Here is a 13,587-nt window from a genome sequence, read left to right on the forward strand (position 1 = left end):
CCGCGTGTGGGTCTTGAGGAGTTAAAAGTGAGTGACTTGATTCTGGAAGATGATTATGAGTGGAATGTTCCAACGTTGGAGGAACTCTTTACACCTTTCGAAGTCGGCATTATAGCACGTATTCCTTTAAGCATTAGAGGAGCAGAGGACACCTTGATGTGGCATTATGATAAAAGAGGTAATTATGGGGTCAGAAGTGGTTATCATGTTGCTAGGATTGAGGATGGTAGAACTGAACGTGCTTCTAGCTCTTTGGGCACATATGGTATTCATGCAAGCTACTAGAAGGTCATTTGGGGAGCCAATATCCCCCCTAAGGTACGGGTCTTCATATGGAGGCTTTTGAAGGGTATTTTACCAACAAGATGTGCACTCTCCCAAAAGGTTTGCCTCCCTGATGTTAATTGTGTTTATTGCCATCAATCTTGTGAGGATGGGCTACACTTATTTAGAGATTGTGATGTGACCACTTGTTTTTGGGTACATACTACTTGTTAATGTCTAAAAGTTCGGCGGTAGCTGAACCTTCGTTAACGCTGATCCGATGGGCGGATCGATACTTGCAATGTTCTCAACGCTTCCGCTACCTGTCAAATAAAATACAAAGGGCGTCAGAGGGAGACCGCGTTGGGCGGTCTTCAACTCTCTGATGCCTAAGTTAGTCAATGTATTTATGCTGACAAAGTGACAGTAGGTAAGTATTGAATGCGTAATTAATGAGGAGAGAGGAAAGAACCTTTTATAGGTGAGGAAGATGTTGATCGTCTCTTTGTTTTCGATGTGGGACTGATATGCTTCAGTTCCCAGCTTCAGAAGCTTCTGATGCCATCTTGGCACGGCGCGTGGCGGCGCGTCGCCGCCGATCTGGAGGTGGTCCGACGTTGGGGCTGTAGCCCGCCTGGCGGTGTGTCTGCATGTCATTCCTTTGGTTGGAATTAGTACCTTTGGCGGTACAATGAGCGTAGCCCATTAGAGCTAATTATGCTTGCAAATGTACATGTATGTACAAGTCCCCCAAGTCCCCAGTCAAGGAGGGCAATCTTGGTTGGGGAGTTGTTCGGCGGTTTGAAGCGTTTTCTTCCGCTAGACTTGCAAGAGCATAATTAGCGTCAGTGCGTTGTCAACCGTTGGTTTTACTGAGCAAATGCTTTATACCCTTTCGGGTGGGCCCCTGCTAGGCCCCCCAGGGAGTCCCCCACTCCCCGGCTAAGATAGACCTCCGGATGGTCGGCAAATTGTTTGTTGAGGGGCAGCTGCATGGAGTAGAGGGTGTTGGGTAGCGAGCCCAAGCTTTAGTACCCGAGTGACGGGGGTCAACGTGCCTGATCAGGGCCGTCGTAGACTGTTGACAAGTCCCCGTGTCCCGTAAGGGCGGTCTGACCGTAACGCCGCGTGGCGGGCGTTGTCAGTGAGGCGTGGCCTCGGGATCCGCCGCTGGCGGATATCCCCCCGCTGATCGCAGCAGGAAGCAGCGTCCAGTAGACGTGCCAGGCGGTACTTCATTGAGCGATATTGCGCTGAACAAAGTGTTTGGCTCCAATTTTGCTGCAGCTGGTCAACAGTCTCTTTTCTGCGCGGGCGTGCCAGCACCGTTCGGGTGCGGTCGTCGGGGATGTCCCTTGACCTGACTTCTTTTCAAGCGATTGTAGACGAGGAGAGCACCAACCTCGTCGTGGGATTCTTTCTGCCTCGTGGTGAGGACTTTGCTGAAGTTTCTTCTTGTTAACACAATCGATACTCAATATTGTAGATCGAGCAGAGCGACATCACCGGGAAATGTTGAGATCTTGCTAAAGCGTGACTTTAGCTTGGCTGGGTTGCTAGGGCGTTACCCTTGCTTGGCTGGTTCTGTAACCGTTGTGGTCGCGGCACTACCGTCGGCTCCCGAGGAGACTAGGACCGAAGCACGTTGACAGAGGGTTTGGTGGCACTGAAAGTCGGCTTCTGAGAAGACTAGGACTAGAAGTGTGATCACCGCTAAGAGAAAGAGAATGAGAGGAGTTGCTCTTAGAGAGGTTTGCTCTAGAGAGAACTTAGATCATCTTAGAGATGTTGTTGTTGAATGTGAATGTGTGTTTTAGAATGAGAGGAGAAGGTGTTTATATAGGGAAGAAAAAGAAGAGTGAAATGATGAGTGGAAGAAAAATAATGAAAGTAGATCTAAGTTCACTTGTAAAATATGGAAAAGATAGAGAAAAGATGAAATGAAAGCAAAGCATGAAGGTGCAGCAACATGGAAGTGGTGATGATCTATTAAAGAGATTGTAGAAGAAAAATATATCCAAGGAAAAAGAGAAAAGCATCTAGCTTTCTTCATGTGGGTAGGAAACATGAACATGTGAATATTGAGCTGGTTTTAGGTCAGTTTCTGCCCCTTTATTCCTTCAATTATTTCTCCAACAAGAATTCATTATATGCCTTCGACTTCTTCATATGAAATGTTCCACTATGAGTGTAGATCATCCTGACAAATTTTCAGATTTTTATTCCATGTGGTTGGGCCGAAAATGCTGCTGGACCTCTTACAGGTCCAGTTTTCCAGTTTTGCTTCTGTAGAAAATTGGGCTGATTGTTTGAAGGCCTTCCACTCAAAAAAAAAAACTCTGGCACTCTTCATAAGAAATGATCCTTGGGCTGTCTAGAATGGATCTGCAGAGTTTCAGCTCATTTCAAGTTCATTTGGTCAGTCTGCCACCCCTCCTTCCTTGTCTAGCTCGGTTTTTCCTAGCCGAAGTAGGAAAATATGCTAAAGTTAATTTTTCATGCTTCCATGCTTCCATAGTAGGCTTTATTTAGCCTCGAAATATATATTTCGAGCTTGTCGACAATATATAGCTTGAGCCACTGACATTGGCTCAATTTCTCCAAGACGTGCCTTGTCAGGCCAAAATGTTCATTTTGGGTCCAAACACAAAGCACGCAGCTTGCCAGATGGAAAAAAGGGGGTTCCGCTAGAGGTGTGTAGCGGAAGACGCCCCGCTTGCAGAATGGCAAGGAAGAAGTTCCGCTGGCGGGGATTTCGCTCAGCGGAGACTTCGTCACTTGGAAGGTGACAAGGGAGAAGTACCGCAAACTTGGAAGGTGACAAGGGAGAAGTACCGCTGGCGGGGTTTCGCTCAGCGGATACTTCGTCACTTGGAAGATGACAAGGGAGAAGTTCCGCTGGCGGGGTTTCGCTCAGCGGAGACTTCGTCACTTGGAAGGTGACAAGGGAGAAGTTCCGCTGGCGGGGTTTCGCTCAGCGGAGACTTCGTCACTTGGAAGATGACAAGGGAGAAGTTGACAAGGGAGAAGTTCCGCTGGCGGGGTTTCGCTCAGCGGAGACTTCGTCACTTGGAAGATGACAAGGGAGAAGTTCCGCTGGCGGGGTTTCGCTCAGCGGAGACTTCGGGCGGTCGGTGAACTCATTCCAAGTGGTTACTTCCACCAGACGCTTCGTCTAGTGGTGGTTGACACGTGTCCAACCCGCAGAGGGTTAGCGTGCGGAGGTTTGTCTCCTAAGCCTGGCCGTCTTCTTGCCATAAATGATGGTAATTATGGATTTCGTAACCGAGGCGACGCCTCGGTTAATCCGGAGAGGAAGTGGAGGTCTGTGACACGTGTACGGCTGTCGTGTGATGTCGTTTTTTAGCGGACGGCGGAGAACGCGCTGATGTTGACATAAAAGGGGGGGAAACCCAGCGAGATTTGACACTTTGGTAAAAGCTGCAAACTCACAGTCGTGTTCTTCTCGCTCTGTTCGTCCGAGATTGCAGAAAGAGGTTGCCGGAGCTTGGAGATACCGTTCCCGGAGAAACGACGACCGCACCCCTCTAAGATTACTGTGTCCCATCGTATCATAGGCTCCACCACCGAGGTTGGTATCTGGATTCCCTCTTCCCTGTTTCATCGGATCTGCTATTTTCTGGGTCTTGTTGCTTTTGTGTTTCTGGGATGATTCCTGTTTTTTCTTTGGCGTGTTCTGAGGTGTAAAGTGAGATTTGGGGGGGGGGGGGGGTTGGGTTATGGTGGTTGGCAGAGAGTTAGCGTTTAGGTATTTGCTAGATGGTCGAATCTTGGTTGAGTGTGTTTGTTCCTATTTTTGCATTTTCTGGGTAAATTGTTCTTGATGCTCTTGGCTATAACTGATGTAAGAATAGGCTAGATCTGTGTTTGTGCTAACTGGTGTGGGTTTTAGGGTTTGGGATGGCTAACGTCATAGAGATTTCGAGCAGTGAGGATTCCGGGTCTGACGTGTCGTTCAGCGCGGCGGATAGGATATTTATTGACTCGTTGCGTCCATCTGCCCCTGCAGGAACCTCACTGCCAGTACCGCTAGAGGTTGAGCCGCTACAGACCATACCTTGGGAAGTAGCCATGTGTCGTGGTCCACGTCCGGAGAGCTCTAGGGCGGGTGAGGCCGCTGCTGCTAAAGCTCGGCGCGACGAGCGTTTGGCGAGCAATAGTGCTGCCAGCGGCTCCACTGGGGAAGAAGAAGCGGCGGGGGAGAATGCGGAGTCAGCGTGGTTCCTCCAGGATGGCACCGCCGTCGACGAGGCAGGAGGGCGGATGAACGCCGCCGCCGTCAGTCAAATGAAGCAGACGTTCCGGTTGCCGGGCTCGGTGAAGCTGCGCCCGCCGACTGTGGATGAGAAGGCGTCGATTCTCCCAGTGGGATTTGCGGCCGTGCATGAGGCGATATTCCGCCAAGGAGTGACACTCCCGCTGGTGCCAAATCTCCAAATCCTGGTGTGCGAATTTGGCCTTGCGTTTGGTCAGATTTGTCCCAACATGTGGCGTCTGATGCTGGCAATGAACTCACTGTGGCGGTTGTCCGGGTGCGAGAGGCCTACCGTGGCGGAAGTGCTTCACTTCTACGAGCTGGTGTACGTGAAGCACCAGGGTTGTAGAGGGCAAGTAAACCTGAGCCGCCGCCAGGGAGCGCCCAAGCTGATCGAGAACCTGAGGGATTCGATGTCCTACTGGCGGGGGACCTTCTGCGTCGCCACAGAGGGGTGGGAGTATCAGGCTGGAGCGAACGAAGAAGGGCCGACGTTTAGGATTAAGTCGGAGTTCCAACCTATCCGAGGTTGGTAACCAGTTTCTGCTGGACGTAGCTGGCGGGCTCTTTTATTTTGCAGACTTGGTACTTTTGCTAATCAACTTGTGTTTGTGCAGCGGGACTGCGCTACAACCTAACGCGCGAGGAGGAGTGTCGCGTGGCGCGGATCAGAGGCTGTTGGCGGAACCACAACTTGCTGGACTTCCGACTTCTGACTGGCTGGGAGTTGTTAGTCGAGCAGAAACTTACTCGCTCTGTTGGTAAGAAATTTCCGCCAGACTGCTCTGTTGATTTTCTTTTTGTAATAAGTAGCCGAGACTGATTGGTTTATATATTTTTTATTTTTAGAAACTCCGCCAGGCAATAAAGCCAGCCGCGACGCTTTCGAAAAAGCGATGGATCGTGCGGAGATTGATAACTTCCTGGAGACGATGTACGCCGAGGGTCTGGCGGCTCAGAAGACCCTGGTGAACCCCGAGACCCTGGTGGTAAGCCAGTCCGAGGTGCCTGTGGTGCTGCCAATGCCGCACCACTCCCATCTTGGTGAGGACGGTCTGCCGGTAGTGCAGGCGGGGGCCCAAGTGGCCGGCGGGAAGAGGGGAGGCGCTGCAGCTGGGCAGCAGAAGGAGCGGATGCCTGCCAACAGGCGTGGCCCCCAAAAGGAGAGGGTGGTGCAGGCGGCGGAGACTGTCACTGCGCCAAGGGAGGAGCCGCGGGTGAGGGTGACGAGGACCGCCGCCGGGAACCAAAGGGCGCTGGAGAGAAAACGTCGGCAGGTTGACTCTCCTGACGAGGAAGAGGGGGAGGACGTGGAGGTGATCGGGTCCCGTTGACAGAAGAAGGCCCGAGAAGCTCCGTCGAAGACTGTTGTGGTGGAGGGAGAAGCGCCCGCCGTTAGTGAGCTGGACTCATTTGCCGAGTATGCAGCATTCATGACAGATGGTGAGCGGGAGTTCCTCTTCCATCTCTGCGAACGGCTTGGATGTGGCGGCCTAGCGGGTATCTCGCGCCCCACAGCAATTGACCAATCGCCCTTCAGCTTGGCGTTTGGTCAAATATCGGCGGGACTGCACGACATGTTCGTGGCGGCGTCAAAGCAGCCCCTGGTCGAGGGGGAGCTCAGGGAGGAAATCCAAGGTCTCCAGAGGGAGTTGGTGGAGGCGAAGGAGCAACTGGCGGAGGCAGAGCGGCGCCTGGCGAAGGCGGAGTGTGATTTTGCGGACGCCCGCGGTAAGCTCAACGTGGCCATTGAGCGGGATTTGAAGAGGAATGAACGCGTCTCCAGGTTGGAGCAGGACGTCGCGCTGCTGCAGGAGCGGATTGCCGCTAAGGACAAGAAGCTCATTATCGTGCAGCGGGAGTCCGCTGCCAGGGTGACGGAGCTGAAGCGGCTGGAAGGCCAGGTCGCCCGCCTGAGGGCTGAAGGGGATACAGCCGCGGCCGCCGCTGTTGAAGCATTCAAGCAGTCTGTGGAGTTTAAGAAGGCGATGACCGAGTCGGCGAAGGCTGGGGCCCTAGCAAACATAGACATGCTGAAGCGGAAGGGCGCCATCGACTTCGCCAAAGCGTCACAGCCTGATGCGCCGCCGAACAAGAGTACCCCGCCGGAGAAAGAGGTCGTGCTCGCCCCAGCGGGAGGTGCCCGCTCAGGCAGCGGAGAAAGTGGCGCACATCCGGCGGAAGGGTCCCAGCAGACTCCCAACCCTACCCCGTCGGAGGTGTCGCGCGCTGGATTCCTGGCGGCGCACACCCGGGCGGATGGCACCATAGAGACCCCAAGTCCGACAGCGCGAGGGTCCGATCAAACGAGTCGAGCGATCGTGCCGCCGCCTGCTGAAGCAGAAGATGCCGAAGGCAACCCCTGAAGCCAGCTGGGACCGCTCTAGATTTTCTTACTTTTTTGTAGCCGCTGAGGCATAACAATTTGTAATGCACGTTGCGACATGAAATAAAGTTTTGAATTGGTTTGTTAAATGTGTTTGTACTGCAAGTACTTTGAGTTATCTTTTTCTTTTGCCAATCAATGAAACATTAAAGGAATTAAGATTGGTCCAAGTGCACCACGTAGCGGACGAGGTCCGCTGACGATTGCTGGCGTTGCCAGTTGCCCTCAGTGCTAGACTTGGTAACAATGGTTTGAATAATTCCTCGTTTCATTGATAGCTGATTGATCAGTGTACAAAAGTGGGGTAGTACCCGTTGGGTAGCTTCCCTTAGCTAAATATTGAACAAAAATTTAGCTAAGTCAAGATGCTCCTGGGTAGCGGTTTGACTATTTGTAGTAATACCGAAGGTGTTCGGTATTCCAAGGGTGGGTCGACGTGACGCCATCCTTGTCCATTAAGTAGAAGGTGCCTGGGCTAACGACTTCCACAATTTTGTATGGGCCTTCCCAAGTTGGGCAGAGTTTTGTTGGTGGCGGAATGACTTCCTTCATTACCCAGTCCCCCAATTGGAGGTTCCGGGCCTTGACTCTGGCGTTGTAGAAACGCGATACCAGCCTTTTGTTTTGCAAGTTGTGCAAATGGGCCTTGTGTCTTTTTTCTTCTAGGAGGTCTTTGTCCAAGTTGACGCCGTCGCTGTTGGTGTCTGGGCAGTAGCCTTCGACCCTAGCGGTAGGCTGAGTTACTTCAATAGGTAGGACTGCCTCTGTGCCGAACATCATGCAGAAAGGGGTTTCGCCGGTGGCGGTAGTTGGAGTTGTCCGGATGGCCCATAGGACCTCTGGAAGCTTCTCCGCCCACAAACCCTTGGCGTTGTCGAGCTTCTTTTTTAGCAGCTTCTTTATTATCTTGTTTGCTGCTTCGACTTGGCCGTTGGTTTGGGGATGGGCGACAGATGCAAAACTTAACTTTGTGCCCAAGTTGGCGGTGAAGGATATGAGTTCCTTGTTGTTGAACTGTGTACCGTTGTCTGTGATGATTGTATGTGGGACACCATAGCGGCAGTAGATGTTCTTCCAGAGAAATCGAATGACCTTGGCGGTAGTGATTGCCGTCAGTGGTTCCGCCTCTACCCACTTGCTGTTGTAGTCGATGGCGACGATGATGTACTTGAACTGGCCCTTGGCGGTTTGGAACTTTCCCATCAAATCGAGGCCCCACGTGGAGTGAACCCAAGGGCCGACGATGACTGACAGTGGTTCTGCCGGTGCATGAGGGAGATCTGCAAACTGTTGCCATTTGTGGCAAGATCTCGAAATTTGCCGGGCGTCATCACCAAGTGTGGGCCAGAAGTAACCCTGTCGCAATGTGCGGTTGGCCAATGATCTGGCGCCTGAGTGGTTTCCACATTCTCCGCCATGGATTTCCGCTAGGACGACCTTTCCCTCCTCTGGGGTTAGACAGCGGAGGTTGGGATGGGTGAATCCTTGGCGGTACAGCTTGCCATTCTGGATGTTGTAGCGGGTTGCTCTCCGCTTGAGCTGTCTTGCCTGGACCTTATCTTCTGGCAATGTGCCGCTGTGCTTATATGCAATGATCTCGTCCATCCAGCTGGGGTTGACTTCAATGTTGAAGATCTCCGCCAGGGTCTTTGTGATGCTTGGCTTGTCAAGGTACTCTACCCTTGTGTCCGCTAGACTCTGATGTGGCTGGGCGGTTGCTAGTCTCGCCAGTGAATCAGCCTTGGCGTTCTTTTCCCTGGGGATTTGTGTGATGGTGTGAAATTTGAACTTTTTTAGCAACGTTTTGACGTACCCCAAATATGCCGCTAACTGCTGGTCCTTGGCTTGGAAGCTGTCGTTGACCTGGTTTACGACTAATTGGGAGTCGCTGAATATGTTGACGCTGTCAGCCCCTGAGTCAATGGCGAGGAGCAGACCGGCGATGAGTGCCTCGTACTCCGCCATGTTGTTTAAAGCTTTGAAGTTGAATTTTAACGCGTACTCCGCGTTTAGTCCCCCGGGTCCTGTTAAGATGATTCCGGCGCCGCTGGCCTTGGCGCTGGCGGAGCCGTCCACATGCAGGTTCCAATCTGACTGTAGGGGAGCTGCCTCCTCAACGGTTACCATTTCTGTTCCGGGCCTTGTCTCAGTACCGGGTTCCGGCTGTCGCTCGGTGAGTTCAGCGATGAGGTCCGCCATTGCCTGGCCTTTCATGGTGGTTCTTGGCTTGTATTCTATGTCGAATTCGCTGAGCTCAATGGCCCACTTGCTGAGGCGCCCCGAGTGTTCAGGGTTCTGCATCACTTGCCTCAGCGGCTGATTGGTTAACACATGGATCGTGTGAGCCTGGAAGTATTGCCGGAGGCGTCTGGCGGCAACGATAAGTGCGAGGGCCAGTTGCTCCAAGGGAGGATATCTTGTTTCTGCCCCGTTCATGCCTCTGTCGGCGTAAAACACTGGAAGCTCATCTTGGCCTTCCCGCCGGACAATGGCGCAACTTACCGCCGATGCCGAGACCGCCAGGTATATGAATAGTGTTTCTCCTTGCACAGGGACAGAAAGGAGAGGGGCTGCCGCCAGGTATTCCTTTAGGCCCTGGAACGCCGCCTGGCACTCTGGGTTCCAGTCGATGACCTTCTTGTGAGTTGTTTTGAGGAGTTTGAAGAATGGGGCACACTTATCAGTGAGCGAGAGATGAATCGAGAAAGGGCGGTTAACTTGCCCTGGAGGCACTGCACGTCCACCTTATACTCGGGGTCCGCCAGGTTAAGGATGGCCTGTACCTTATCCGGGTTAGCCTCGATACCTCGCTCGCTGACGATGTAACCCAGAAATTTGCTAGCGGTGACCGCAAAGAAACATTTTTCTGGGTTGAGGCGCATACCATAGGCCAGGAGGATGGTTACTATGATCCTGAGGTTTGCCACGTGTCCGCTGGCCTTGATGCTCTTAACTAGCATGTCGTCCACGTAAACCTCGATGATTTTTCCCAGATGCTCAGCGAACATGGCGTTCATCAACCGCTGGTAAGTTGCACCGGCGTTTTTCAGACCGAAAGGCATGACATTGTAGCAGTAGAGGCCTTTGTCGGTGGTGAAGGTGGTGCATTCCTGGTCGCTGGGGTGCATCTTGATCTGATTGTATCCGGAGAAAGCGTCCATCATGCTGAGGAGCTCATGTCCGGCGGTTGAGTCGACTAGCTGATCGATACGAGGTAGCGGGAAACTATCCTTTGGGCAGGCCTTGTTGAGATTTTTGAAGTCGACACACATCCGCCATTTGCCGCTGGGCTTTTTGACCATTACCAGGTTTGAGATCCACTGGGGATAGATGACTTGGCGGATGAACCCAATGTCCTGGAGTTTGGCGACCTCCTCTCCGATTGCCCGGTATTTTTCCTCATCAAAGGCCCTTCGCTTCTGCTTGATGGGATAAAAGGAGGGTTTGATGGTCAGTTTATGAGTGATAATTTCAGGAGAGATACCTGGCATGTCCGCGTATGACCATGCAAAGACGGCGGTGTTATCACGTAAGAACTGAGTGAGTTCTGCCTCCACCTCTGGGTTTAGTTGGGCGCCTATGCGGACTGTCCGCTCAGGGTGTTCGTCTGAGATGCAGACAACCTTCAACGACGTGTCTGGGTTGACCGGCTTCTTCCTTACATATTTCTCCTCCTCATCTCTAGGATCCTCAAAGATGTTTGGTGGCGGTGCCTCACTACCCACCGTCAGAATTTCATGGCGGCGCGTTGACCGCTCTATAGTCATTGAATAACATTCTCGTGCCAGCTGCTGGCTTCCCCTCACACAGCCCGTGCCGTTGGGCGTGGGGAACTTCATGAGAAGCATGTACCCGACAATGATGCACTTGAGCTTGTTAAGCGCTGGTCGACCAATGATGGCGTTGTACGAACTGAAGCAGTCGACAATAATGAATTCTGTATGTACCTCCGCCATGCAGGGGCTAGTGCCAATAACCAGTCGCATGTAATCTGACCCTAGCGGTTGTGTGACGTCACCGAAGAAGCTGAGCAGTGGTTCGTGATCCTGGAGTAGTTTTTTGTTCCGCTTGAGATGGTCGTAGCAACCACTGAAGATGACGTTGACAGCGGACCCGCTATCCACCAAGATTCTCCCCACCGAGAATTTGCCAAGAATGGCATCGACCAAGAATGGGTCGTCATGGGGTAAATGCACTCCGCGCTCCTCCTCCTCTGAGAAGGTAATAGGTTCCCAACCTGATCTTGGGAGTTTGGCGGATCTTTTGTAGCGGATGTTGCAGACTTCCTTTGGGTGATTAGCGTGTGCATAGCGCTTTCTTGCCCTGTGAAACATGCTGGTGATTGGAGCACCGCCATCGATGGTGTTGATGCGGCCCAAGGTCTCAACGTTGGCAATTACTGGTGGTGGTTGACGCACCTTGAACTGCTCCAACTTGCCGTCACGGTACAAGGTCTCAACGGCCGTTTTGAGAGCGTTGCAGCTGTTGGTATTGTGGCCGCTGTCCTCGTGGTATTCGCACCACTTGCCGGTGTTCCTGGGTTTGCCTGTTTTTGGGTACTTTGGAGGGGGTGGCGGTGGGATCTGATCCTTGCACTGGTTGTAGATGTCTTCATATGAGGCCGTCAGGACCGTGAAAACTGCATACCGCTGCGAGGACTCCGCCTGCTTGTTGCGGTTATCCCCATGGGTTGGGCGGTTGCCCTTGTTGTAATGCTGGTCCTTCTGCCGCTTGTTCTGGTGGTGGCCCTGTTGCCACTCCCTTTTCTTGTCAGTTGATGGTGCTAAGGGGGTCTTGTTAGCGATTTCCTGATGACTGGAGGATGGCTGTGTTGATTTTGTTGGAGTTGTTGGTGGCGGTGATGTTTCTCCATATGTGATGAATTCCGCCTGGGCGTGAATGACCGCCTCACTCATGACGTGGTCATACGTCGCATTGGGATGATTGTAGTTGAGGTGATAGAGGAACGGTCCCTTGAGAAGTCCCTTCCTGAAGGCCGCTGATGCCATCGTTTTGTCTAGGTCACGGCACTGAGACGCTGCCGCTCGCCACCTTGTGACGAAGGCCTTCAGTGATTCGTCCTCCCCCTGCTTGACGCTGAACAGCTGACTTGTGTTGTGATGCACGGCGGATAATAAGATGAACCGGGAGAGGAAAGCATGGGATAGTGCATAGAATGAGCTGACAGACCCCGGTGGACACTCAAAGAACCAGTTCATTGCCTCGCCATCCAACGTTTCGCTGAACAAGTGGCACAAGGTGGCGTCGTCGAACCCCTTGTTGTTGGTGACCTTCTTGAAGGTGTCCATGTGGACGAAGGGATCAGACATTCCGCCGTAATGCGCCATCTTTGGGGTTTTTGCATATGCTGGTCTGACAGCCTGCAGAATTGCAGCGGTGAAGGGCCCGGGTCTGGAAGCGAAGAGCGGATTCTGAGTTGGCGCCGAGACGCCCGACTCCGCCCGGATCAACCTCTGCTCCAGTTGGTGCATCCTTTCCAATATCTGGGCGGTTGCATCGTTGGTGGAATCAGCCTGAATGACCTGCTGGGACGGCCTGCGCCTCGGCACAGGCGGATTATTCTCAGTCCTCGCCCTAGCCTCCGAGCAGTTGGTGTGCGGGAGTGATTCCGCCTCCTGTTCTAACATTAGTTGGGGTATGGGCGGTGGTCCCATTCCCAACAACTCAGGTGGGTTCAGCGGTACCTGCATCTGTATGACCGGCCCTGGTACCAATGTGCCGGTGCCGGGTCGACTACGCCTGGTGCTACGTGACTGCTCGCTCTGTGCTGGGCGGGCGGTGGCCTCCAGTGTCTTCTTTAATTCCTCAAAACGTGTCATGAGTGTAGCCACCTGCCTTTGGGCTTCAGCCTTTTCCTTGCACTCCTCCTCACGTTCTCTGTTTGCCTTATGAAGATCCGCCAGTGCTAGCTCGTACATGGTGACGAGATCTTGGCCCGGCGGGCGGCTGCTGCTTGGATTTACCTCACCGCCGGGGTTGGCCGGGGTTGTGAATAGTGCGCGGTTAACGCCTACTGCTGGGTCAGAGGGTTGGGGGATGGCGGGATGGTCTGCCTGCTCTTCAGCGTTTCCCCCTCTACCGTTAGTTATGGTAATTGTGGTGGGATGGCCTTTTGTTCAAGGGTTCCCACAGACGGCGCCAATGTTAATGTCTAAAAGTTCGGCGGTAGCTGAACCTTCGTTAACGCTGATCCGATGGGCGGATCGATACTTGCAATGTTCTCAACGCTTCCTCTACCTGTCAAATAAAATACAAAGGGCGTCAGAGGGAGACCGCGTTGGGCGGTCTTCAACTCTCCGATGCCTAAGTTAGTCAATGTATTTATGCTGACAAAGTGACAGTAGGTAAGTATTGAATGCGTAATTAATGAGGAGAGAGGAGAGAACCTTTTATAGGTCAGGAAGATGTTGATCTTCTCTTTGTTTTCGATGTGGGACTGATATGCTTCAGTTCCCAGCTTCAGAAGCTTCTGATGCCATCTTGGCGCGGCGCGTGGCGGCGCGTCGCCGCCGATCTGGAGGTGGTCCGACGTTGGGGTTGTAGCCCGCCTGGCGGTGTGTCTGCATGTCATTCCTTTGGTTGGAATTAGTACCTTTGGCGGTACAATGAGCGTAGCCCATTAGAGCTAATTATGCTTGCA

The sequence above is a fragment of the Rosa rugosa genome, chromosome 6, assembly GCF_958449725.1.
Source record: "Rosa rugosa chromosome 6, drRosRugo1.1, whole genome shotgun sequence".
Taxonomy (NCBI): Eukaryota; Viridiplantae; Streptophyta; class Magnoliopsida; order Rosales; family Rosaceae; genus Rosa; species Rosa rugosa.